Source organism: Anser brachyrhynchus (assembly GCF_964034855.1).
Source record: "Anser brachyrhynchus genome assembly, chromosome: 1".
In the NCBI taxonomy this organism is placed as follows: Eukaryota; Metazoa; Chordata; class Aves; order Anseriformes; family Anatidae; genus Anser; species Anser brachyrhynchus.
The window spans coordinates 31,218,496-31,243,314 of NC_137694.1; the positions used below are offsets into that span (position 1 = coordinate 31,218,496).

Genomic DNA, 24,819 nt, shown 5'->3' on the forward strand with positions numbered 1-24,819 from the left:
CAAAGTAATACCTTACATAAGGGCGAGTAGAAGAGGAAGGTGACAACGAAGGACTAGGATTTAGGTGTCCCTCTGCCAGAGGTGATTTTTTTCTGCTTTTGAATGTCTTGGGTTTTTGAGTGTGTGTGAACAGACTTGACCTTGCAATCCTTTTTTTTTTTTTTTTTCCCTGAAAATGCCTACCTCCTTGAAGTTAATTTTTTGTTTGTTTGTTTGTTTCTTCTTCCCTATTTTAATGGACGTACCTGATTGCACCATTTTGTTTGGAAGAACTCTGAGTCCTTGGCTGGAAAAAAAGAAAACGTGCTCAGGAGAGTTGGGAAGAACACACTGACCCCACAACTATTGTCTGAACAGTGAAAATCTCAATGGTCCTTTAGAAGCAAATTCCTTAAACTATTTGCCAGTGCCATTTATCTCCTTTCAGCTGCCTCTGTAGCTTAGTATAGCTCACAGCCGTGCAGATAATCCCCCAAAGACACCACTTGTATTTGTTATCTTCATGGGCATAGTGTTTTATCTTCTGTGAACCCATTTGGTACGGGTTTCTGTGTCCTCATAAGAGTGATTATGCCCAGTAACGCCCTTAGATGTTTGGACAGAGGACTGTGAGTATGCTGTTTTCATTGATATGCTGGATTTTAGTCTTAATTTATTTATTGATTTTTATTTCATTGCTTAAAGCTATTAATCGGTGTAAGCAAAATGAATAGTTAACGTAAATGCAAAGGAGCAAGAACTCTACTGAATTTCATTGTGTGCAAGATCTATTTCTGTTTCAATTGATAGGTAATGCTATTATTTTTTTTTTCCCCTAATTCAATAGGCTGCTAATCTTAAAATACTCGTATTTAATTTTGAATAAGTTTTATGTTCTGCTTTAAGATTTTGGTAAGAGATGAAATACAAGCATTCTCTATTGACACGTTTGGACAGACGGTTGTCCTGCACAATATGTGCAAGGACGTTCTTCTCTCAGGGACTGATATTCTGCTTTGACTGTTCAGAGTTGGTAATTATGTTCATTTTTGCTCTCTGATTCAGGCCCTGGAAAATATTCTTCAGGTTATCATTAGAGATAGTAGATGAAAACTGTAAGATGGAAGAAGGAGGTCTTTTTTTACATTCTGAGTTTATCACTAAAAGGAGTAATAGAAAAGACAATGCATATTGAAACTTCAGGGCATTATTTGCTGGTGCTGATACTGTCATGAGGTGGAGTCTGACAAGTCCCTGATTAAATATTTGCATGATTGGATTTCATGAGAGAAGAGGTGGTGATGGCATTTCTATTTGCATTTGTGTGTGATTCAAACAGAAGAAGGTTTTGCCTTTGATTTTTTTTTTCCCCTGTGTAGATGTAGAATTGATTTTAGTGTATTTCTGTCTGAAGAATTTATTTTTTGAAAGAGATAGCCTTTTTAATGGATCAGTAAATTCTAGGAAGACCACATTAGAAATCATTTAAAATAACTGTCACTTATTACATCTTTTAATCAAATACCTCCTTTTGCTTCTCAGTGGGATGCCTCTTACAACAACAAAAAACCATCTTCCCAGAATGCTTAAATTATTTTTATTGACACAAATAAATTTAAGTGAGTGATCCGAATAACTGACAAATTCCGGGTTCTGAGGCACAAAACATTTCCTATTGAATCAAAATGGATGCATATAATGTTATAAAAATAAAACATCCAATTCTATGTTCCTTTTAATTTTTTGCATGAAAGAATCAGAAATTTATCCAACCTATGCTTTTTAATAAAAGAGATGCTATTTCAGCTCCTTAGAAATACATTCCTGTCCTACTGAGCACTCAGAAATTAAACTTCATTTAGAGACATTGTTTGTGGTTGCCCATGGGATTTAGCGAGAAGCACCACAACATTATCAAACAATAGATTCATAAAAAGTTAGTTGGCTGAACAAACAAGCCATTATTTCCATCCTCATCATAGGGATAGTTTATTGCTTCACTGTCATTGCTAAGACAAAAGTGGAAGGTAATATAGAACAGTTTTTGACAAATATGCTTTCACATGCTGAATTTATAGGTGAAAAAAAGATGTTAATCATTCATCTGCTCATTGTAAATAAACAAACATGAATATGTATTATCCACTATTTATTTTTTCAGTCATTCCCATTTTTATAATTGATAACTTTTAAGTATTTTGGTTTGACATTCTCCATCTGCTGATGCAGGTAGCAATCACGTTACATGAGCAGATGAATTTTCACCTAGCAACAGGAGAGTTTTCTCAACAGACAGTGATACCAGCTATTGTTCTATCTCATCCTCCAAAGTGATCTTAGAATCAAAAAGACAATGATGGAAGCTTGATGTTTGAATAAGGGAAATAAAAAAGAGGAATTATAAGTTTTTTTTCTTTTTTTGTCTATTAATTTTGCATATTAATATGCTGCTAATCTTGTATTCCAGTATAGAGAGTAAACAAACATGGATGGCTTAATTCACCTGCTATAAACCAATCTAAGGCAGTGTGGGAACGATGTTATTTTGTGTTCTTGTAGTTATGGTTTTTTTTTGCCCTTTTTTTTTTTTTTTCTCATGGATATAACTGATAGTTTCACCAGGAGAACTGTGTGATGAGATTTTTTGGTGATACTTGGTAGATAAGTACCTATAATAAGTAGTGCTAGTATTTGCGAACTGCCGTTACCAATTACCATCTTTAATTGTAAGTTGGTGTATCTAATTTACCATTTTATGCATATTATAAAATGATTATTTTTTTCAGAGTGTTGTGCTTGGAATTATATCAATCAGTAATAGTAACATAGTGGTTGCAGGACACTAAAGAACAGAAATTCAATATTTTAGCATGCATAGATGGCAGGAGATTAAGTTTTCCCCCTCACAAATTCACATGCTTTGCAATGAAACTCTAAGACCGTCAGCGTGATACCAGAACAGCTCAGAGCTGTTCTGAATAGCTGTGGAAAAGAATCCTTTAATATCATTTTCTTTCTTTTTAAACAGAATAATAGGATTATGGGTTAAAAACTCATGTTGCTGATATACATTTTTTTCCTCTTCAATCAAAAATAGTTATGATTTTGTTATGATCTCTATTTCATAATGAAACAGTTAATCTCCCTCAGAAAATGGAAGAGTGCAGACTGTGCAGGTTTGTTAAATATTGCTTTTCCATCTGCAAGCATCGCAGCTATCTTTAATAAGTAGCCCTGTCACTCAGCCTTTCTCGCAGAGTATCTGATGAACCAAATATTTCACATTTTCCTCGGGAAATGTGTAGTCTGAGATCAACAAAACAGAATAGAGATCTGTTTTTTTGTTTGTTTTTGGTCTGCCGGTGGGTGTTGGTAGATAGCCTGGACCTGCCTCTTGCCCCGCTGGCCATTCAGGCTCTGGAAGGCAGTGGGAAAGCTTGTAGGAGGTTGGGTGACATGGTCCAGTAGGGGCAGTACTGCTACGATGGAAGAATTCCTTCAGTGTGAAAACTCTTCTCTAATGGTTACCGTGGAAATGGAGAACTTAGCGATTATATAAATTAGTATCTCAGTTACATGTAAATGCTCTGCAACCTTTTTTTTTTTTTTTTTTTTTTTTTTGCATTATCATTTAGGAGGACCATTGATTCTGTAATCACTGGGCCACTAGTGCTTTCAGGTCCATTATAGGTAAGATTTGGGCCAAATCTTTAATGCAGAAAAAGAGGTACCTATTTAAATAAGTGGTTTGGTTTCATGGAGTTCTCTTACCTGTTCAAGATTTTATCGAGCAAAGTTGTTCTTCTGTTGTTGTAGCATAATGTACATTTTGTAGTTTAATTTCATACAGTCAATGCTTCAAATACTGGCCCAACATCCAGGGAATATTACTACTTTTTTTCCCCCTTTCATTCCCCCAGTGACATTTCTAGTAAAAAAAGACTAGAATGCTCAAAAAGACCATTCAAATGGATCTGTAAAGCAGGAGATGCATATAAATTGATCATAATTGACTCAATGTGCTGCATATATATGGAGACAAATTACTCTAATGATTTCTGGTCAGGTAGATGAGTCACAGCGCAGTGTTGGAATGTCATATTCCTCCATCCAAGACAGCATTAAACTTTGTTTAGAAAAATGCCATGTTAAAGTGGAATTATGCGCTGTCAATTGGTTTGTCTTTAATAAAAGTAAATACTGTACTATTTTTTTTCCCAGTGTGGTATAACTTCACAATGCTAGGAGCACAATACTGATCTTTTTCATGTCTTTCCCCATTTCTCCTCTCCAACAAGACTGTAGTGAGTGAATCTTAATGGTTTGGAAACCATTTTCAGTTTGAGGAAAGTACTCAAGAATTTTCTGTTATTTTATTTTGCTTTGCTGGTAACTGAAGGTATAGTTTGACCCATACTATACTTATTATAGAATGAATAAGTCTTTAATTCTTATAGTGATTCTACTTTCTAACATCCATGCTACTTTTTTTTTTTTTTTTTTGCCTTAGGAAGACCAAAAGGGCTGTTATGTTTGAAGTGACATTTTATAATCAGAATTCTTCTTCTTGTAAAGATGTGGCAGTGTGGATGAAAGTTAATGCTGACAGAGAAGGTAATCTGGAACCAGGGAATGACTTTTCTTGCACCTTGAGGACAATTCTTTCGAAAATTGGGTACACGAAGCACAGTGGCTTTGGTGTGGGCATAGAATCATAGAATTATTAAGGTTGGAAAAGAGCTCCAAGATCATCTGGTCCAGCCATCACCCTACTATCAAAGTCACCCACTGAACCATGTCCCTAAGCACCATGTCCAACCTTTCCTTGAACACCCCCAGGGACGGTGACTTCACCACCTCCCTGGGCAAACCGTCCCAATGCCTGACTGCTCTTTCTGAGAAGAAATGTCTCCTCATTTCCAACCTGAACCTCCCCTGGCACAACTTGAGGCCATTCCCTCTAGTCCTGTCACTGGTTATCTGTGAGAAGAGGCCAACGCCCAGCTCCCCACAGCTTCCTTTCAGGCAGTTGCAGAGAGCAATGAGGTCTCCCCTGAGCCTCCTCTTCTCCAGACTAAACACCCCCAGTTCCCTCAGCCGCTCCTCACAGGACTTGTGCTCCAGGCCCTTCACCAGCTTCGCAGCCCTTCTCTGGACACGCTCCAGGGCCTCAATGTCCTTCTTGTACTGAGGGGCCCAAAGCTGAACACAGCACTTGAGGTGCAGCCTCACCAAAGCAGAGTACAGGGGCACAATCACCTCCCTGGTCCTGCTGGCTACACTATTCCTGATACAAGCCAGGATGCTGTTGGCATCTAGATCTAGTTGTTGGATCTAGATGTGTAGTTCTTATTTGATAATGTTCTTAATATGTAAAGACATTGCAGTCAGTAATTCAAATGTCAGCTTCTTTCTCATATGAGCTTAGAATTCATATTGTCACTCTGTGCGTATATGTTCATATTGCTCATATGAAACTTGCCTGCTTTTTCTTTCCACGTACTCTATAGCGTTAAGACAATCTCAGCACTGTCAGCAAGTGCATCTCCCTTCCCAAGTGTATGAAGGCAAGGGGGCTGTTCCACAAACTCAGCATCTGTATGCTGAGAACACATTGGAGACGTGATGTTTAAAATTATAATGGGCTTTATAGGTCAGGAGAAGCTTCTCTGTATGGTTACACTTGATGTGAATCTGAAATTGTGTGTGCCATAAGAGATTGTCTCTGCTTCACAGCAAGATGAGCATTTGAATATTGCAGATGAGATTAGAAAAAGGACTGAATAACCATAGAAAAAATGTATTTTTGAATGGAAAAAGTGTAATTTTCACAAATAGCATCTAGATATTTAAACTCTAGGTGCTACCAGTATTTGGTTAGAATCAGAAGCTGTAAACTGCACAATTTTTAAAATACTGGTTCCAAACAGTATGTAAATTTGTAGGAATAACATTCAGTGTTCATACCTCTTGCTCGAGCTGATATTAGGGACACTTGCATCGCCTCTGTACTAACAACCAAAGAGTGACAAGGAATATTCTTGTGCTCACGAGCTCAGCTGCCTGTCCTGCTAACTTGTTAGAAGGGCTCTGGGCTGGGACACCCAGAAACAATGCTGATCATAGTTCAGGAATTAATATTTTCCTGGAACTGTTTTCAAGGAGACAGTTTGAATATGGCCATTCTGCCCTAGCGTATAAAGGATTGTGATGATGTGGATATGGACTATTCAATAGTAGTTTACTTCTGTGTCAAGTAATACAGTTCAGGGCATCTTTAATTTCCTAGTGTAGACAGCCATAATAGTGTAGGGTGGCCTGAAGGACATGCTAAGGTTAAGCAACTGCTGAATATTTTATTGATTAGCCAGAGCTATAGGAAATGTGACAGGCTTGTTTGAAGGTCTGAAAATCTTATTCTACCAGTGTTCCTTTCCCATCCCTATGAACGGTATTTTATATTAGTGTTTCTCATCTTTTACTCTGGAAAACTTTCACTGGTAACTGGGTCCTGTGTTATTCCAAAACTGGCATCAATTTGGCGTCACTGACTTACAAAGACATTTAGAATATATTAGGCCACCTGTGACTGCTCCAAGTTAAGGGCTGAAGCAGAGTTTTACTTTCTCTGATTCCAGATAAAATGCTTATGACCAGGCAAGTGTGGGTTCATCTGTGCCAACAACCTGCTAGTCATGTTCCTCTTTAAGATCTTCTTGTGAAGCTGAAGAAAGCTGTGGTGACTCACCATGGCTTGACACTACGCCAGCACTTCATCTTTCCCAAGGCCAGTCTTCCTGTGAATGTGGAACTCTGTGTCTGATTCAGAGGGAGGAAGGCTTCTTGATGAAGAAGTTTTTTTTGACTTGTACCTGTGCTTCTGATATAACCACCTTTTTAATTACTTAGTGGCACTGCCAAACTCGTTTTCAGAGCCATGAAATATAAGTGTGATATCAAAGTATGCATCAAACTCAAAACCCAGGTCACACAGATAGTCACACTGACATGCTGAGATGAGTGTTAGAGTTAGGATGGAGGAGTAACTGCAGTGCATACAAGAGAACACTCCAAGAGCAGTTCTTTTTAAGAAAAAGGAGTGGTAATTGATACAAGAGAGCAGATTCAGAGGCTGACAGGGGAGGTGTAATGTGTATGGGTAAACACAACTGTACTGATCTTGTTACTTTTAGTGTTTAGATTCAGTGGGATTGATGTCGAAAGACCAGAGCCTCAAAGGGGATCCTTGTGTAAGCTTAGTGTTTGTAATAATCCAAACTGTGAGGAAAGGGAATAGCCACCTTCTGATCTGCATGGACCACATATCTTTTCTCAGCACAGTCCCAGACTGCATGGAGCATCCTTTATATTCTCCAACTTGGGTGAAATGTAGCTCATTGCCCACACACTGGTCATAGTTTTTTTTGTGGGTAAAATAAGGTTGTACTCTGTCATTTAATTCCACTTCAGTTTCTTGTTCTTCTTTTTCTTCACCTAGTTCTCTATTTAGTTATTTATTTCAAAGTCAGTCACTTGTTGCCTGGGGCTTATTATCCTCTGTGTGTGTAGCTCCTAGAGAGCATAGGTGGTGATCTGCTGTTGATACATCAAGTTGCCATCCCTGTATTGGGAAAGAGTTTCAAAGCAACCTAGATCCCACAGCAACATAGAACAACATAGGTACATAACAACAGATACCTATTCCACCATCAGAAGCATTACTATTTGCATTTGTAAACATGCATGAACTAAATTTATACTAACTTAATTGGGTTAATTGCTAAGAAGGCAAGCTAAGAGAGGGGGGCTCAATGGTGGCAAAGTGTTCCTGAGATTCCGGGCAAATTCTTGAGCAATTAACCAACAATTTTTCCTATGCTGCCATACTGATGCTACTGTCAACAATGGACCTAGATAGTGTAAATATGCTGTAATTATAATTTTGCATAAATCATATAAGTAATTTTAGAAACAGTACCATAAGATCAAAGCATTGGTTTGTTGTGAAAGATCCGTCAGGCAAAACAGAATGTTGTTTTTGCTGTAAACTTAGGATTTTGTTTTGTCTTCATCTTCAGGATAAGAACTCCAGTAACTAGGACAGTGTCACATATGGATTTTGATGGTGCACTAATAGACGGAGGAGACAAATCTCTTTAGTCTGGAGAATTATGCTGAAGAAAAAATACTCTGAAGCTGCAAATGAACAGCTTGAAAAAATGGGGTTCCAGGCTGTTTCATTAGTTCATGCATACCTCTCCTTATTTACCCAATAATGCACACCTCTCGTTTGCATGTCTGTGGAATATGGGGTGTGGTTGTTTTTTTCCCACATTCAGTTCAGGGTAAATAATTCCCATATCCCATTAACTGTTCAGCTGTGTCATTAATCTTATGAATTAGATGTTCATTTGAAAGCAATATCAGCATACAAGTATTTTAAAGTAGGTCACACTAACTTTTCCACTTTCTTAGGGTAAAAAGATTCTCTAAAGCAATGACCTTGACCAATATGTTTGAATGCAGACTACTCAGGAAGGCTAAATGTAACTGATATTACAGAAAAAAAGTCCTGTTTGGTCCTGGGGAAGTCGTTCCAGAACATAATGTTTGTCCTAAGTGAAAGTGCTAGCACTTAAAACAGGTTAAAGCAGTGGGACGTAGAGTGTGCATCCCTCATGACCCCTAAGTTAAAGCCACTTGCTTAAAACAGATATTGGAAGTAGAATGAGAAAAGATGGGAAATGCAAAGAGGATAGGAAGCTCCACGAGCAACAATGATGGATATTTTTGGTGTATTAGTTCCTGTTAATTTCTTCACCAGCTGTATTTGATGCCCTGGTTTATTGTTGGAATGTCAATATTGGCTTCTTTTGTGAACTGGTTGATGTTTATTGTGTCTTTTGAATTCAGAAGTATCATGAACTACTTTAGCCTTGGTAGGATTTTTATTTGTGTACCATTTATTGGTGTCTCTGCAGAGATAAATGCCATAGTAAAGTGGAACATTAGATTACCTAATTAAGCATTTCAGAGGGATATGTGCTAAAAATAAAACTGATAAATGATAGCAATTCATCACTCTTAATAGTTATGAATGTGTAAAATTTAGAACATAACTTCAGGCCTAGAGTTGAATAGGATTTATTTTAAGACCTTTATTTACAGCCTGCATCGTCATGGGTAGGCTTTCAGTGATTTCTTTCTGTCTTGGATCAAGCCCAATAGCAACTGAACCACTTAGAATCTCCCAACACTTTAATTGCCAATTATCTCATTTTTTATGTGGCCTTCAGTCTTTAGTAGGATACTTTATACAACAACAGACATGGGAGCAGTAGTTAACCCTTCCAGAAATAGGACTTCCAGGGTTCTGCACACAGCCGTCACAGCACAGCGTGGCTCTCTGAGGGCTCTGTGACATTTGTTTGCCAGCAATGATAATACTATCCATTGTAGTTTTGCTCACAATCAGCAAAGTGATTATGAATTTTTCTAGTACTGTAGAATTGCGTGGCACATGACCGACAGCTGCGAAAGTGATTTAATTTGGGCTCCATACAAACATACTGCTAAGTGCTTATTAATAAAGCAACATTTATAAAGTAAATATTATGATGACTTAATGTGCTCACAAAAGTGTGAATCATGTTTCTCATGAGAATGAATGGTGAATTATGAATTTCATCACATGACAGTATTAGAAAAGAATAAGATAGGTAGAGGAACATGACTAATGCTTTTGTTGATTTTATACAATTTAAAGTTTGCTAATCCTGTGAAAACGCGATTCTCTTTCTTTAACTAAAGAGCTCTGTCAATGGCATTTAATGCTCCATAAATCTATTAAATAAAAGAACCTTAGGATTACCTTGACAGAGAAGTGCTGTGATGTGTTTTGTATTGAAATGTAATATAATGTAGCAGTAATGTAATATAATTAGTAGCAGTAATTGCAAAAGTTAAACCATTAAATGGGCAATGTTAAATGAGAAGAGTGTGTGTTAGGGAGTATATATTCATGGGATGTTAATCAAAATGTGGGATGTTAATCAAAACGTCACAGCATTTGTTTGACAGTTTTTTGTAATAAGTGCTGAAAGTTAATCCCAAGAAAATCAGATGAATGATTTGATATTTTTGGTCAAAAATAATAAAATAATTTGATTTAAAAGGCAGATTGTGTGTGCGTGCTTGTGCACTTGTGTAAAACGACATATTCAGTGTAACTGGAAGTCAAATCTGTTATTTGCAAAAAAATTAGTAGTAAAAGCAGAGTAACCCGTGAGGCTTCAAGTTGAGTTTTGCAATTGCAAAGGTATGTAGCTTCTAGATTTTCTTACTTAGCCCTGATTCTGTGTAGACAGGCAGCTGAAGGAGGCTGTGAACAACCTCTTGATACTCTCCTTTCACCCAGACCTTGGGTAAATAATTCACACTAGATTTCACAGATAGGGGAAAAAAAATTAGTTGAGGTGCTTCATAATTGCAAGCAGAGAATAATTTTCACAGGTCAGTGGTTCCTTTATGAAATCACCAGTCTACCTGATGGCGTTGGGCCAGTGAAATGCCTGTTAGTCAATTATTGCATCTTAAGAATTTTTTGATGATCTGGTTAAGCAGTTTGCCTGGCACCTGTATCTTTTCATTGCAGAAATATAATTCATAGACTCACACTACTCTCTGAGTTCCTTTGATCACTGATTTCACAAGGTACTCCATCAATATTCTTTTTCAAGTGTAATTAAAGTATGCAGACCATTCCTTTGGAGGTTTTAACAGTATTTAAAACTATCCTGAGATTATTTGAAATATAGTTGAGGTGAAGTTTGTTCAATATTTTGAACAGAAAATGGGGTAAGACAGTTTTAACTGAAAATATTTGGACTGAAGCTGGAAGATTCTCAAATGACTATTCCATATATATACTGTACCTTTGACAAGAATCACATAGCTCCATTTAATGCAGATGGCAAGATTTGCATACGGTTGTTTAATGAGCTGACAGCAGGCTGTTATCAGTGTAAGAATTTCAGGTCACTAGAAGCAAGGAGACGTGCTGGACTGGAAATTCTCTCTGTTCATTTCCATTGCTGTCTTCCTTGTTTGGTTGTATAGGAATTAACCTCTAAAACAAATGTGCTAATCCTGATATCTATATCACTCAGATGGGTGAAGAAAAAAATCCCATGAGATGCATCTTAATCAATTTTTTTCTCGTTTGGGGGATTGATTCCTGCTGTTAGTAGCTGATCCTGTAAGTAATCCTGTCTCACCCAAATCAGAGATGTGTTTTATATTAGTGGCTTTATTTTCTTCTCAGAGTCAAGAGTTGCTGGGTTGGTGTTAATAATCACAAAAATTACCAAGAAAGGAACAAGTATTTGTTTCTGCATAGTGATTAATATTAAAATATGTTAGAAAAAATTGTGAACAGCAATAATAGCCATAATTACTGCTGGATTCCTAAAACTGTCAATAAGCTTATTCCAATATAAAATAATGTTTGAGAAAACAAAGGCAAATAAAAGTCACAGCTTTTGGTTGAAGTACCATCAGTGCATTTATTAAGGACTATTTAAAAAATAATAAAAAAAGACTTTTATTTTAAAGTTCTTCCTTATATTCTGAGGGAATACTTACGTTTCCTTGCATACAAATATCCCTTGATAGATGCCAGGTGTCATTTCTTATTATGATGTGTTCTTTTGCCTCTAATTCATTTTCCACATAGGCACTTGCCAAAGTTACAGCTTGTGTAAGTATTTACTGATCGAAGGTTAGTTAATGCCTTAATTTCTATACTCATGGGTGTTTTACTTGTAAATGATGGAAATTTTGCCTTTTTTTTTTTTTTCCTAGTCTCTTGGTCTTTGCTTTAAAATGTAATGGAGAATTTTAAAATAGTGCATCTCACATGTCTGTGTCCAGCTCCTGAATAATTTCAGAAATTAGGAATTTAATTCAGAAATGAAAGAAGTTAAGTGCTACTGGAAGGAGAGGCACGTAATTGCACTTTGTTTTTCCTAGCCCTTAAATAAGGACGACAGCTGGGAAATCCTTTTAGGAATCTCTTCTAGGCAAAAACACTTACTATAAAAGTGATATATTTTTCTGTGACAACATGAACGGTATACGTTGGCTGCTTCTGTAACCCAGACAAAAGTTCTGTGAGTTAATAATATATGCATTATATGTAATAGTAAATGTTAACGATATCAAAAAATGATGTGGGTATTTTGTTTCAATTCTGTCACATATTCAAGATGTGTATAGCTTTTAGAAAAGGCAAAAGAACTGGAGATTGGAAGAACTGGTGGTTTGCTGTTCCTTCCCTTTCTTGCAGTGAAAAGAGTTGAAGGCACCAAGTTCATTACAGGAATGCTTCATGGTCTAACAAACATGCCTTGCAGTAACAGACTTAAGGAGTTCTGTTTGTTTAGTTTGTAGAGAGAAGTTCATAGGTGACTCTAATGATTGTAAATACCTGCACTGGAAGAGAGAACTACTGCTAGAGAGCCCTTTAATTAGGCAGACAAAGATAGATCTGGACCAAAATGATGACATTTGGTAATGCAAATAATTACATTAAAAATACAGTAAAAACTTTTTTAAAGGTGAGAGTTATTTATTCTTAGGTTAACCTTAACCAAGATGGCCTCTTTCATAAAAGCTGTGTTTTTATGTAATTATTTAATAAGAAGGTGGTCCCTGGAAGTGTTCAAGGCCAGGTTAGATGGGGATTTGAGCAACCTGGTCTGGTGGGAGGTGGCAGGGGAGTTGTAACTGCGTGGCCTTTAAGGTGCCTTCCAACCCAAACCATTCTGTGAGTCTGTGATTCAACTTGGTACAATAATTACTGGTAATGAATGGTTCATGACAGGTATTTTACAGGGGATCAGACTAAGCTATTACTATGGCCTTTTTTTGGTCACAAAATCATGTCAAGCGCATGTCCTAATTATAAATGCTTTGTTTTGATATCTGCAGAAAGCTGGAAGTATGAGTTACCATTAACTGTCCTTAAAAGTTAACTGCATTCTGTATCACTGAACATCTCTTTCTTTGGCCACAGCATATGTGGCTTCCTGCAATATATTACATGTGTACGTATATGTGTGCACATATATAAACATATATACAGAAAGGAAATAGCAAGATTTTTAAATGACACTTTTTTTCTCCCACTATATAGAAAAAGAAAAAACGACAAACCACCCATATATTTTTCTTGACTGAAGTATTTTAAGTCCATTGTAATGTCTTAGTTTACAACATTTCTGTTGTTTGTTTACCATACAGTGATATGCTTGTTTTCTTTCCTTCCAAGTTTGCCATGAAGTGTCATAAATATTGGCAAAAAGCTCTGCGATCCTTAGGTGTAAGAGGCTACAGAAGAATACAGATGAAGTGTTAGATAGAGGTGCTGCTCAAGAGTCATATGGAAAGCAAATTTTCCTCTGAGAAAGCTACTTGATTAAAACAATTTCCCATTTTTCTTTCTACTGGCTATTTTCCAGTGGTTAAACAACCAGTGACAGTATGCACTGTCCTCAGCATAGTACAATCAGTTTGTACTATGTAGCTCTAAAAATCTGAATACAAGTTAATAATTTCACAATAGCTAGACAAAGCCTCTAACATGTTCTTTAAAGTTTTCTTCTTGACGTCATGTTACAGCTAACAGTTGTAGCTCTTGAAAAGTTTTCAAAATACTATCAGGTGAATTCATAAATTCCGCTTGAGTTCTTGGAGGAACATTAGACTCTTTTAGAGTTGAAGTACCTAATTCAGTAATCTAATGAGCTAGGAAAAGCATCCGTGCCGTAAGAATTACTAAATAAGGTACATGAATCCTAATCAAGTTTCTCTTATGTTGCAGTGTAATGATTTCACTTGACTGAGTAAGAATGCCTTCTGTAGTATTCATTGACCTCCAACTTTCCCTGCCTATTAAATCTTTTCATATGCTTGATTGCTAGAGAACTACACTGTCAAGTACCTTCAGAACTAATATAAGAGCTTGCTTGCTTTCCTTTTATGTGTATTCCTTTTCCTTCTAGACATAGCCTTGCTCATTAAATGTAATCTCTTGAGAATCTCTCTGTAAAGAGTTTGGAAACTACTTTTGTTAGTTCCTTGGAAATGTTGTGAAGTATCTTTACTATGTCTAACTGGGAAAGTAAGAAAAGGTTACTATCAAGAATTATACAGAGATTACTTTCCATAATTAGTTCACTTAGCTTGATTTCATCTTCCTTTTAACAGAAAGAGTTGCATCAGCTGAATCCCAAGCGCAAAGGATTTTCTTTTCATTAGGAGCTTGGAATCAGAAAATCAGGACAGTGTTCACAGTATGAAGCCGTCACTGCTAACTTTCCACTGCTCATGGCAGCCAGCTCCTGTGCAGTGACATTCTCAGGTCTTGTGAAGTGAGAGGAAGTTTGGGACATTTTCAGGATACATCAGAATGCATTCTTATATATTTTGGTGAAATTCATCTGAATTAATTTAGGCATCCAGAAGTTAGATATTTCTGCCAATAATCAATAATTCTGAGTTAACCTCTCGTAAGGGAGAAACAGACATTTTACCATAAAGATCTATTTAACCTAGTTCTCTCCTCTGAACATGAAGTGAGTCTAAGGTGCCCAGGTCAGATCCAGGTACTTAAAAAAAGCTAGACATTAAAGACGAGGTGTGGTGGTTTCACACTGGTAGCCAGCTGAACTCCATCACACCACTTCTGTACTTCCTCTCCTCAAAAGAACAGGAGGAGAAGATATGGGTTGAGATAAGGACAGAGATCAGTCAACAATTGCCATCCCAGACAGAGAAGACTCAGCACAGGGAGACTTATGTAATTTATTGCCTATTACTAACAGAGTAGAGCAGTGAGAACCAAAACCAAACTAAAACCACCTCCCCCCATCCACCCTCCTCTAACTCCTCCACCTGGGTGGTGCAGGGGAACGGGGAATGGGGGCCGCGGTCAGTCCCTAACGCTTAATTTGTTCCATTTATTCAGACTTTTTGTTGGGGTGAGAGTATTCAGAAAGGCTTCCAAAGTGCCAGTGGTGCAGTGCTGGGCATGGCATGCAGCAGGGAAGGCACACTGAGCAGGCTGGAAGTACCCTGTCGGTAGTGTGGGGGCGTCTCTACATATGTTGAAGGTCATTCCAAACTTGTCTTGCTAGAAAGAACTTATAGATAGAATTGATTGTGCTCTTAGCTCTGTTGTGGAATATAGTAGGTATTCACTTTGCTATATTTCCTATTTTGCTATATTTTATAAATGTTGCTATATTTTTCTTAATTCCCCCACCCATAAAAAAAAAGAAAAGAAAACAAAAACTTTTCTCAGAATGCCTATAGCAGCACAATCAAAGTAAAAATTTTAAGTACAGAAAAATAAATGTGTTTAATTTACTTTGAACATTCAGGAAACATTCAATATGGATACATGAAATGAAAAACAAACATCAATAGTGTGGCCATATGAAGAAATGTTTCTGGAATGGTATGCTGAAAATAGATGTAAATGGAGTATAGATTTTTACATACTAATATTGCATACCAGATCTATTTCAGCATTAAAAATGTAATATAGTCTATCTTTTTTTTTCTCCTCTGAAAACTGTACTGTTGAAAATTGCTAAGTTCAATTCCAGTGCACAAGCAAGATGAAAAATGATCAGTAGATAAAATATATCTGAAAGCATTAGATAACACTTTTTTTTTTTTTAATTTTTTTTTTTTGTATTCAGAATAACGAATCTGAGGCTAATTTTGTAACTATGAGGTATAAACAGCAGAGACCACATCCTCAAATATTTTCAGCTGGTATTTGACAGAAAGCCCAGCTTCCCATTGCTTCATAGAGGAGAAGAACTGTAGCGGCCAGCTAGATTTACTGGTGTGAATCACCACAGCCCCTTGTCACCCCATGGGGCCCGGTGGAGGGGAGTCCAGCTCATTGGGCTGCTGTGTTGTGCTTATAGATGTGTATGGGACATCTTTCACCATCCCTCTGGTCTGGTGCTATTCCTGCTGAAATAAAGAGCTGGGCTAGAGACAGGTTATGCTTTCTTTGTACGTCAGCCCTAGTGATGACCGAGGCAGAACAGTGTTGGGACACTTTGCTACTCTGACATCACAAATCTCCTGCATCCAATTTTTTCATTTCAAATTTTAAATGCGTTTTCCAAATAAAAGGCAGTCTATAAACCCTCTTCCTTTTGACATCATAGCAGTGTAAATGAGCAGTTGCGCTTTTCCTATCTTCTGAACTGATATTATCATAAGTCAAGTAAATGTTTATCTTCATTTCTGCCCTTTTCAAAGAAAGTTCTGTATCATTCAGTATCATCCCAGTGAGTCAGAACAATGAAGCAGTTTGAACTTTATTCTTTTTGATACTGTACAAAGTCCCTAAATTAGAAGCTCCAAACTTTGAAACCTCTGTTCAGCTAAACCCCGTGAAGTTTTATACTTACACGTGCTTTTAGCTGAGTTTTCCATGTTGAATCTTCTGTGATAACTGCTTCAGAGCAAGAACAAAGATATCACTATGTTCCTCGTAGTCACGTTAGGGAATGATGAGCTGCTGGGGCCGGTGCTGCTTTGTTTTATGTTTATTGGTCCATGCTGTAGTGCTGCTGAGCTTGTCCTGAATTTACTCCACTGATTCAGAGGAACATGGTGTAAAGGAGAGAATGCCGCTTGACCAGGGGTGAAAACTGCTTTCGGCTCGCTTTGCAGAGAGCTCAGCAGGAAAACGTAACTTTTCATCTTTAAGTCCAAGCATGCTAAATGTTTGATCTCATCTTGCTTTGTGTAGTGTTTCCAGATGCCTTGCTATTGCTGGAATAGTCCCAGACCTGATGGGGGAGGCTCGGGCAGTGTGACACTGGCATGGTCTTTCCCCACAGTCTGAAATTTCGTTGCTACTCTTCTCCTTGTGTGGGCTTTCCTCTCCAGGCTTTTGGCTGAAGTTTTCGGTTAATGCAAAATGCTGCATAACTAGTGGTGTCAGTAATAAGAAATAGCCACTTTGCCAATGATCATTGCTCACCGGCTTTCTTTATGCTGTATGGGTCTTGAGGTTTAAAATAGGATTTGGAAAAAAAAAAAAAAAAGATTTTCCGATATTTTTCTGTGTGACCAGTTGAAACACTTCCCTGCTGCTTTTGCGTGTGCATATGAGGTTGCAGGTGCTTCAGGTTCCATTTTAATGTACTTCATGCTTATTTTTTATTTTAAGCATAAGGGAAATAGAAATCAAAATTGTAAAATTTTCCTAGTAATTTCTTTGCATGCAAAACTTTGCAAGTTTTCTTGTAAAAGTTTTTAACTATTTAGTTTCTACAGAGTGCTTTGTGGTAAATGCATATTGAATCTACTGTAATGTGCTGCATTTTGAAAGTAGATTCTTGCATATTACAAGAAATTCAATATGCGCAAAAATACAGTGCTTTATTAGAAGTACTTTATTGGTAAGTTAATTTCTCATTTTAAAGGAAATATTGAGAAGAGTTAGATATGAAAAACAGTCTTTTCAGAGCCCTTAAACTCTTTGCTTTTTATCTCTTCTCTGTAGGTGATTTTATTGGTACATAAATTCAACTTGTCTTAGTGCAGTGATGATCCAGAGTTTCGGGCAAATGAACTACTTTTTAAGTAAATACAGATAGTTCAGAGGATTTAATTAAGAGTTCTTTGAGATTCGACTTGATTTTTCACTTACATAGTGTATTGTTTTGCTGCTGAAAGAGTTTAAGTTAAAATGTTATTTTTGCAATTCTGATTCTTTTTTTTTTTTTTCCCTTACTCTGCTTTTTGGAATTTTCTATTTGAAACTTGAAAAAAACAAGATCAAATAACGAGTTAGAGCTCTTTGTCTAAAAATGTAAGCATTAGAGTATGTGTGCTATCTGGTAAAAATATTTAGTAGTAGGAATTTGTTTAAAAGTAATAAGTAGGTTATGACCAAATATTACATTTTTCCTCATCATTGGGTTCTTGTGTTGAATGAACAAAAAGCACACACCTCTGGGTGAAACTGAGGCTAATATCAGACACATTGGATTAAATATTACATACAAATGTACATAAAACACTGTAGAAGTGTTTTTGCTTTTTTGTTTACTAATGGAAGCTAAAAGAGTACACTAGAACACATATTTTTGTGCTATTGTTTAATATGAGCTGCTATCACCTATTTTTGTCCATATATTAAGAAAAGAGGTTAATGGTAGGATAACATTCTCTCTGAAATGTGTTGTCTCTGCTCAAAGAAATTATTAGATAGTGTTACGAATCTTTACAATTCAGTTTGTGATCCAAAGATACAATGTCATCACTATATGTTCAATAAGGCCATTAGAATTTATTGTGAATTAATTACAGTCTAAAACCAGCCTACTGTAATTTTAAATTATTATTTTACTCAATATAAAATCCTAATCAATTGACGAATGTTTTTTATAAGAAAATGATTTTTCTACCCTGTTTGTTTTTTTTTTGTTTTGTGTCACAGGGTTGGTAAAGGATGTGAAAAGGATATAGACTTTCCCAAACTACAGTCACTCTTATTTTAGCAGTAGGCACAGGAGTGGAAAAATCATTCATATGTAGCTTATCTCTTCTGGAAGTAACAGCTAAAATTAGGTAATTTACCATTTAACTAATTAAGCTTCCAGCCCACAACCATTCAGCTTGTGGTGAGTGAAGTGTATTGTATTGGTATTTTTTAAGTACAGCAGATGCTATGGAGATTGAGTACTCAGTTGTTGCAGATATTTTAGTAACTGATCAATTGTGAAAATTAATCAATACTTTTTCATATATTATTAACTTAACACATTTACAGTCTTACCAAATGAAGGAAATAGAGTATGCTTGTTTAGTGCTGTGAGGGCTTGGTGTAATGACCTTTCTCCCCAGCAATCAGCTTGTGTGCAACCAGATTTTTGCTATGCTACATTTTCTCGCCCACATGATGGCATAAAAGATTCTGGAATCTCTGACTTTAAGAAAACCATTAATTAAGGAAAGCCTCAGAATGAAATGGAGAAGGTTAAATTGGGGGTAAAAGTAGCAGCTTCTCTGCAGTTTGATCATCCCTGACATATAGCTGCTCGCTAGCACAGGAGATGTGCGTGTATCTCTGTGCTCCTCTGGCACTCTTGGTTGCCCTTTGTCACTTTGGAGTAGGATGAATATACTCTTTATTTTATTTGTGCAGGAAGGTAGTAAATCCTCGTGTAGAGCTGAAAAGATAAGCCTAGACTCCAGTGATGGAAAGCAGCATGGGATCTTTGGGGACTGGGCTGGTGCATGACCTTTTTGGTCCCTGAGAAGGAGGTGGGTAGTTAGTTGTGTTTCTGTGGGAAAGGAACCACGGGTTGTGGGAGGAGAGGCTGTGCCCCTGGGAAGGTGGGGAATTGCTTTCTTTGCCTTTCTAGCCTAGGAAGCTTTTGACCAAATGGAGAGCAGAAGAGGAAGAGAATTAAGTGCTGTAACTGAGGAACTGGAGGATTACACCAGCACCTGTATGTATGTTACTGAGCTCTCTTTGTTATAGAAGCTATCCTCTGTTTATTGCTTGCTTTTCCTCACTTCAGTTGAGGATCAGGATACTGAGCCTAGAGGATCTTTATTTTTGGATCTCCTTTAGAGACAGAGCAATTCCTTGAAGAAATTGTATTGCTCGGCAGTGGTATGGCATAGACTGCCATTCCCCTGATCCTAGTGGTTCCTTAGGGGTTCCTTAGGCTCTTGTTATTTTAAAACACAACCTAAGTGTAACTGATGCCATCATGCTTGCTAAGCATCTGAAACTAGGGCTGTAAAGCCACCTCAGCAGCCTTTCTGAGGATGTTGGTTACATCGCCATTCTGGTCATCCTTTTCTCGTTTTTTTCTGCTTCAAGTGGGAGGAAAAGAGAGCGTTTACTGTGCAGATCCAGCAAAGTCTTCATACTCCCTCTCCAATGGCTCATTTTTCTACTTGGAGGTGGCAGACTTTGGTGGGAACTACGTTTGCCCAGTTTTTAAAGACTAACAACAGAGCCTGCCTGATGTGAAGGGTTCAGAGGGAGTCAGTTTTCCTGGCTGTGGCTTCCAGTGTCCATCTTTCCAGCTGGCCCTGCTGTCCTGCTTGCCACCGTGGGCGATGCAGAGGCCATGGGCCGCTGGTGGAGCTCTGGTGTACAACACCTGCACTGGCTGCAGTCAGCCAGTCCACACGGTGCTTGCGGTCCCACATCTTCCTGGGACTGGCCACGTTCAGCTCTGATCAGCAACGTAACCTGCTTTGTCGGGGGATTTGTCACAGGAGCTTCTTTATCCAGGATGAGTTGGCAGCGTAACGCTAAGTACCTACCGCTGAAGAGCCACTCGGGAGGGCCAAGCTGGCTAGCAGCATAAATCCGGGCTGTGATTCTCCTTTATGTACATTCGGTTCATTACGTACTGGATTATGTACCACCTGCCAGTTAGTGTCTTGGTGCAGTGTATTTTCAACTGGTTAATTACTTTTACGTAAAATAATTATGTGTAGACACTATAGAGGTAAGCAATGGTGTTTTCAGTTGTGTGTCTTTAAGAGCTGTATTTGGACTGTACCACCAATGTCTTTTGTATCATTTTCAGTCTTTGCATTGAAAACACTCTGTTCAACAGCCAAGTAAATATTATTTATCAGCTAAGCTCACTGTTAGGGCAGTTGCACAAACCTTTTCAAGCTTTCATAGCACTGTCTAGGCTGTTACCAGCTTTCCCTGCCACGTATCCTTTTTCCTCACCCCACAGGGCATAACCATTTAAAATACTGGCTCAGAACAGGGTCAGGGATTGTACTTTAAGCTGTTTAATACATGCTTGGGATGTTGCCAGTTCCTATTCAGCTGCGGTTCGTGAGGAATCTTCTTGTTGGCACCTTTCGCTTCTGTTGCGTTGCTGTTAGCCCTGTGCCAGTTGCTTTTTGCACCAGTTTTGTTGCTGTTTATAAGCAGTTCAGATTTCATAATTTCTTTAGAGTATCATTAAATATTTCAAATTATGTTTTGCCTTTTTTTTCTGAAATGACAGAGGAAAAAACTTCGCAGAATTTCATTGTACCTGTTGTAACCGCATAAGGCTGTGTATTCAATGGTGCTGTTAATTCAGTTTGGTCTTCTCTCTTCTTCAGTGTCATTTTTTATAGATTTGCCTGCTTAAAGCTCCAAGATCTATGTTCCATGTATCTAATATTGGCGATTTCTTGAACGGTAGAGTTAAGATATCGACTTCTTTTTGACTGGAAAACAGTAACGTAGTGTAAGAGTAAGAAGGGTGTAAGCATGCGTATCATTGATTTGAAATTCATTCAGTGGCTACTCAAAGCTTCCAGTGGCTGTGGCTGAATTTCACCATGCAGTAGCCATTACCTTGTGGAATCAACCTACATAACAATCAAGTTAAATCGTGGGAGTTTGCTGATTATGATTTGGCATGCAGTACTGTTTTGTGATATTAGTAAATTAGCTAAAATAAACATCAGAGAAGTTAACTGCTAGAAATCACACTAAGAAGGAGAATTTTCCAAGTGGAAGTATTACTCAGTGAGCTCTCTATTTGCACAGTCAAAAAGGATTTCTGCTATAAAAACACACTGAGAGAAGAAGGGCATCCTTTGTACTGTGAGAAACGATTTTCTTTATTCTGCTGTAAATCTGCCCTGCCACTAAAATAGAAGATCTGGCATCCTCCTTACTCTGAGCTGGGTCTTCTTGTCCTCTGTCTCTTGTTGGTATTAGCATTTGGAAGCTCTCACAATGACCTGGATCACTGAACTGGTGCAGTTAAAAAGAAAAAGGGATCAGGAAAAACCTGAGATGCTTGTGGCCACCAGTGACTCATCCAGAAGTTTAAGCATAGATGAGGTGTCCTCTTGCTAACCGTAGTCGTCCAGAGCTCTGTGTCCATTTAAACTATTGATCTGTGCTTTCTCTGTAGCTGATGATGAGAAGGAGGCTCCCCCAGAGGGGGGACATTCCTCCAAGTTTTGATCAGTGCGTATAAAAATAATACAGATGACTAATTTGAATGACTAACCCAACATTGAGACAGCAAAATTTGGATAAGAGCCTTGTTGTGTCTCACCCTTTCAGTCCTGATCCTTGCATAGTTTTAATGATTACTATCTCAAGGGATTCTAATTTTGACTTTATAAATCTCATTCAACTCATTCAACTGATCAACAGGTGTCAGGAAAAATAAATTTGTTAACAAATTCCCAAGGAACAGTTTAAAGAAGAAGGTAAATTCTGCCTGTTGAGCTATCACTCTGTTCTAGAGAGAATTTCCTGAAAGCACCCCTCTTTTCTTGCACTGAGCACAGTGTATCCTAGCTGAGCTAATTAAAATTAATATTTTGATTAGTGGCTACCTAGATATTACTTCTAGGTAGGTATTTGTCATGTTTTGAGAAAAAATAATGAACTGATGTGGAGTGTGCATTCTAGTGTTTCAGTCCACAAGTGTGTAATCAGAATGATTTATGAAATGAAAAAAAAAGGATTAATAATTCATGCTTAGGAGCTATTCATGGATTTCTACTCTAGAATCTTTGAGCGAGTCATCATTTGTCAGCATTACATATATTGTTCAGCATAGAGGAGGTTATTATCTTATGGTTGAATAAGAGTATATTTTGCCTATAATTTTTAATACTTAACAGCATTTCTGTAGATAGTTGACTTAATAAAAATTCAAGGAGGCTGCAGGTTGCCAGAAACAATTATTTTATTGTTAAAAGTCCTAACTGATGAACTGTTAAAGCTTTACTTTCTCTTAAAATTATACTCTGAAATTCTCAGATTCCACTTTAATGGCCTGTGACCCTAAGTTATTATTGCATTAAGTATCTGTCATTATTCATAACTTCTAAAGAACAATTTAAAAGTGGTGGTTGCATTTTGCAAATGTTTTTGTGGAATAATAAAAACTAATTTAGTAGTAAAGAGACCATGTATAGCAGGCAGAATAAGATGTTCCAGTTTTGATATTTATCCTCAAAACTTTAAAGGCTTAGCACAGGTGGTGTTAGGAATTTTTATCTGCATATCAGGGTAATAAACTGGTTAATTTTAATGTTATTTTATTTCTTATTCTTTTAAATTGTCTTTAAAAATAGGTAAAGAAAGATCCAAATAAGAGCTTTGCCTAAGACAGAGCTTTGGCTGACCTTAGATACTCGAGTCCAAAACGCCAGAAAATCTGTGGCATTGACCACTTTAGTTGGAGGTTTCTAACACAGTGGACATTTTCTCTTTTAGACTAATATTTTCCCAGGTTCCTACACTGATTTTGTTCCGTCCTCAAATGTTCCCATTCCCAGCAGCTAGACACATACCTGTTGTGTGAATCACAGGCTGAAGGCGCTTCTCTCTCTCCATGGCTTACATGGGAAGCCTACGTGGATGGAGCAGTTGTGCTTGTAGCTTGGACCCCTCTGTGAACACTTAGGTGGGATGAGTCTTGACTCAAGAATTACTTCACCCAAACCCTCTGAAGAATTCAGTCTCACTGATGTGTCCTGGGAATGAATGTCTCGTAAATCCATATAATAACAGACCTGTGGCAAAATCCTGGATTATCTCAGTTGTTTCTTCTTAAGATACAGTCTAAGGAGGGGGTATGTATCTTTTCATATAGGGCCGAGAACTGGAGGACCTGTTTGTAAGCCCAATGGAAGTAAATGTGTTTTTTTTAGCTTTTCAGAGGCGTTCCCTACCTGCTGTGGTGTAAGCTAAGTTGTGAGGGTGGTGAGGGGGAGGAGGATGACTGATGATGTTTTGAAGACATTATGTCAAAAATAGTCCCTTTAAAAGAATATACGAGCCCCTGCTCTGTCTCCTCAAACAAAGAGTGTATTCATTCTTTGTATGGGAGTATATAGTACTGCAACGTGGCACTGCAGATTAATTTCTAGGTAATACCGTAAAGTTCCCATAGCAAATTTCACGCTTAAAGAGGATAGAATATAAACTGTGAGAAGTTCTGACTGTTAGGCAAACGTATTCTGTGTGGAGAGGGGGGTTCAGATCTGTGAGCTAAATTATAGAGATGACAGGAGAACACAGGGTGACTCTAACTTTTCAACATTTAATCCTGCTTTAATTTCTTACCTCTTTTATACAATCACAGTCTGATTTAATGGAAATAGCCCTTGCTCTCAGCCAGAAGTCAAGAAGTCAGTCGATGATTCATGCTGCTTGACAGGCATTCAGAATAGGGCAAACCCTGCATTCCAGAGGAGGAAGAAGTGAACTTGCACGAAGTTGCCATCACCTTCACAAGCTCGCCGAGAACAGCAGGAACAGTCCTGAGCACTTTTGATGCCAGTCAGGTGCCCTTAACGCTTTTATTATAGAGTCAAATTTGTGCACAGAGGGAATTACAAGTACACTCAACGATAGAGTGCCAGATGGAAAGTAACACAGAGAGCTGGATCACCAGTATTCTGCATTGGTGCTTGGCATGGTAGGACTGCTTCACCCATTACAGTACAAGTGGAAGTTGTAGCCTAACGAAGACACTTAGATGTCTACATTTAGACATTTAGATCAAATGTTTAAATGGCATTAATTGGATAATACTGATCCTAAGAAATCACTCAAATGATTCATCTCTATGACTCCATTCATATTTGTAGACAGATGATGTGCTAATTACTGGTGAATGCTGAGGTACATGATGGAAAAAATCTGCATGTATAATTAGCAGCCACCAAGGCTGTCTGTGGGCGTGATAACTGCTGTGATTGCTTTTTCGTATGATACTGTAAATAATGCAG

The 24,819-nt window shown here is 37.7% G+C and overlaps 1 protein-coding gene across 6 annotated transcripts in view; it reads left to right on the forward strand.

Annotated features, from left to right (window-relative positions):
* Window positions 1-24,819, forward strand: part of CNTN1 (contactin 1) — a 249,919-nt gene that overhangs the window by 14,722 nt on the left and 210,378 nt on the right. For 2 of the 6 annotated variants that reach the window (XM_080570114.1, XM_080570111.1), the window contains exon 2: window positions 4,490-4,593. The exons of the other annotated variants lie outside the window; for them this stretch is intronic. The gene's annotated coding sequence lies outside the window, so the exon portion shown is untranslated. The remainder of the gene's footprint in view (window positions 1-4,489; window positions 4,594-24,819) is intronic. 6 annotated transcript variants of the gene reach the window in all.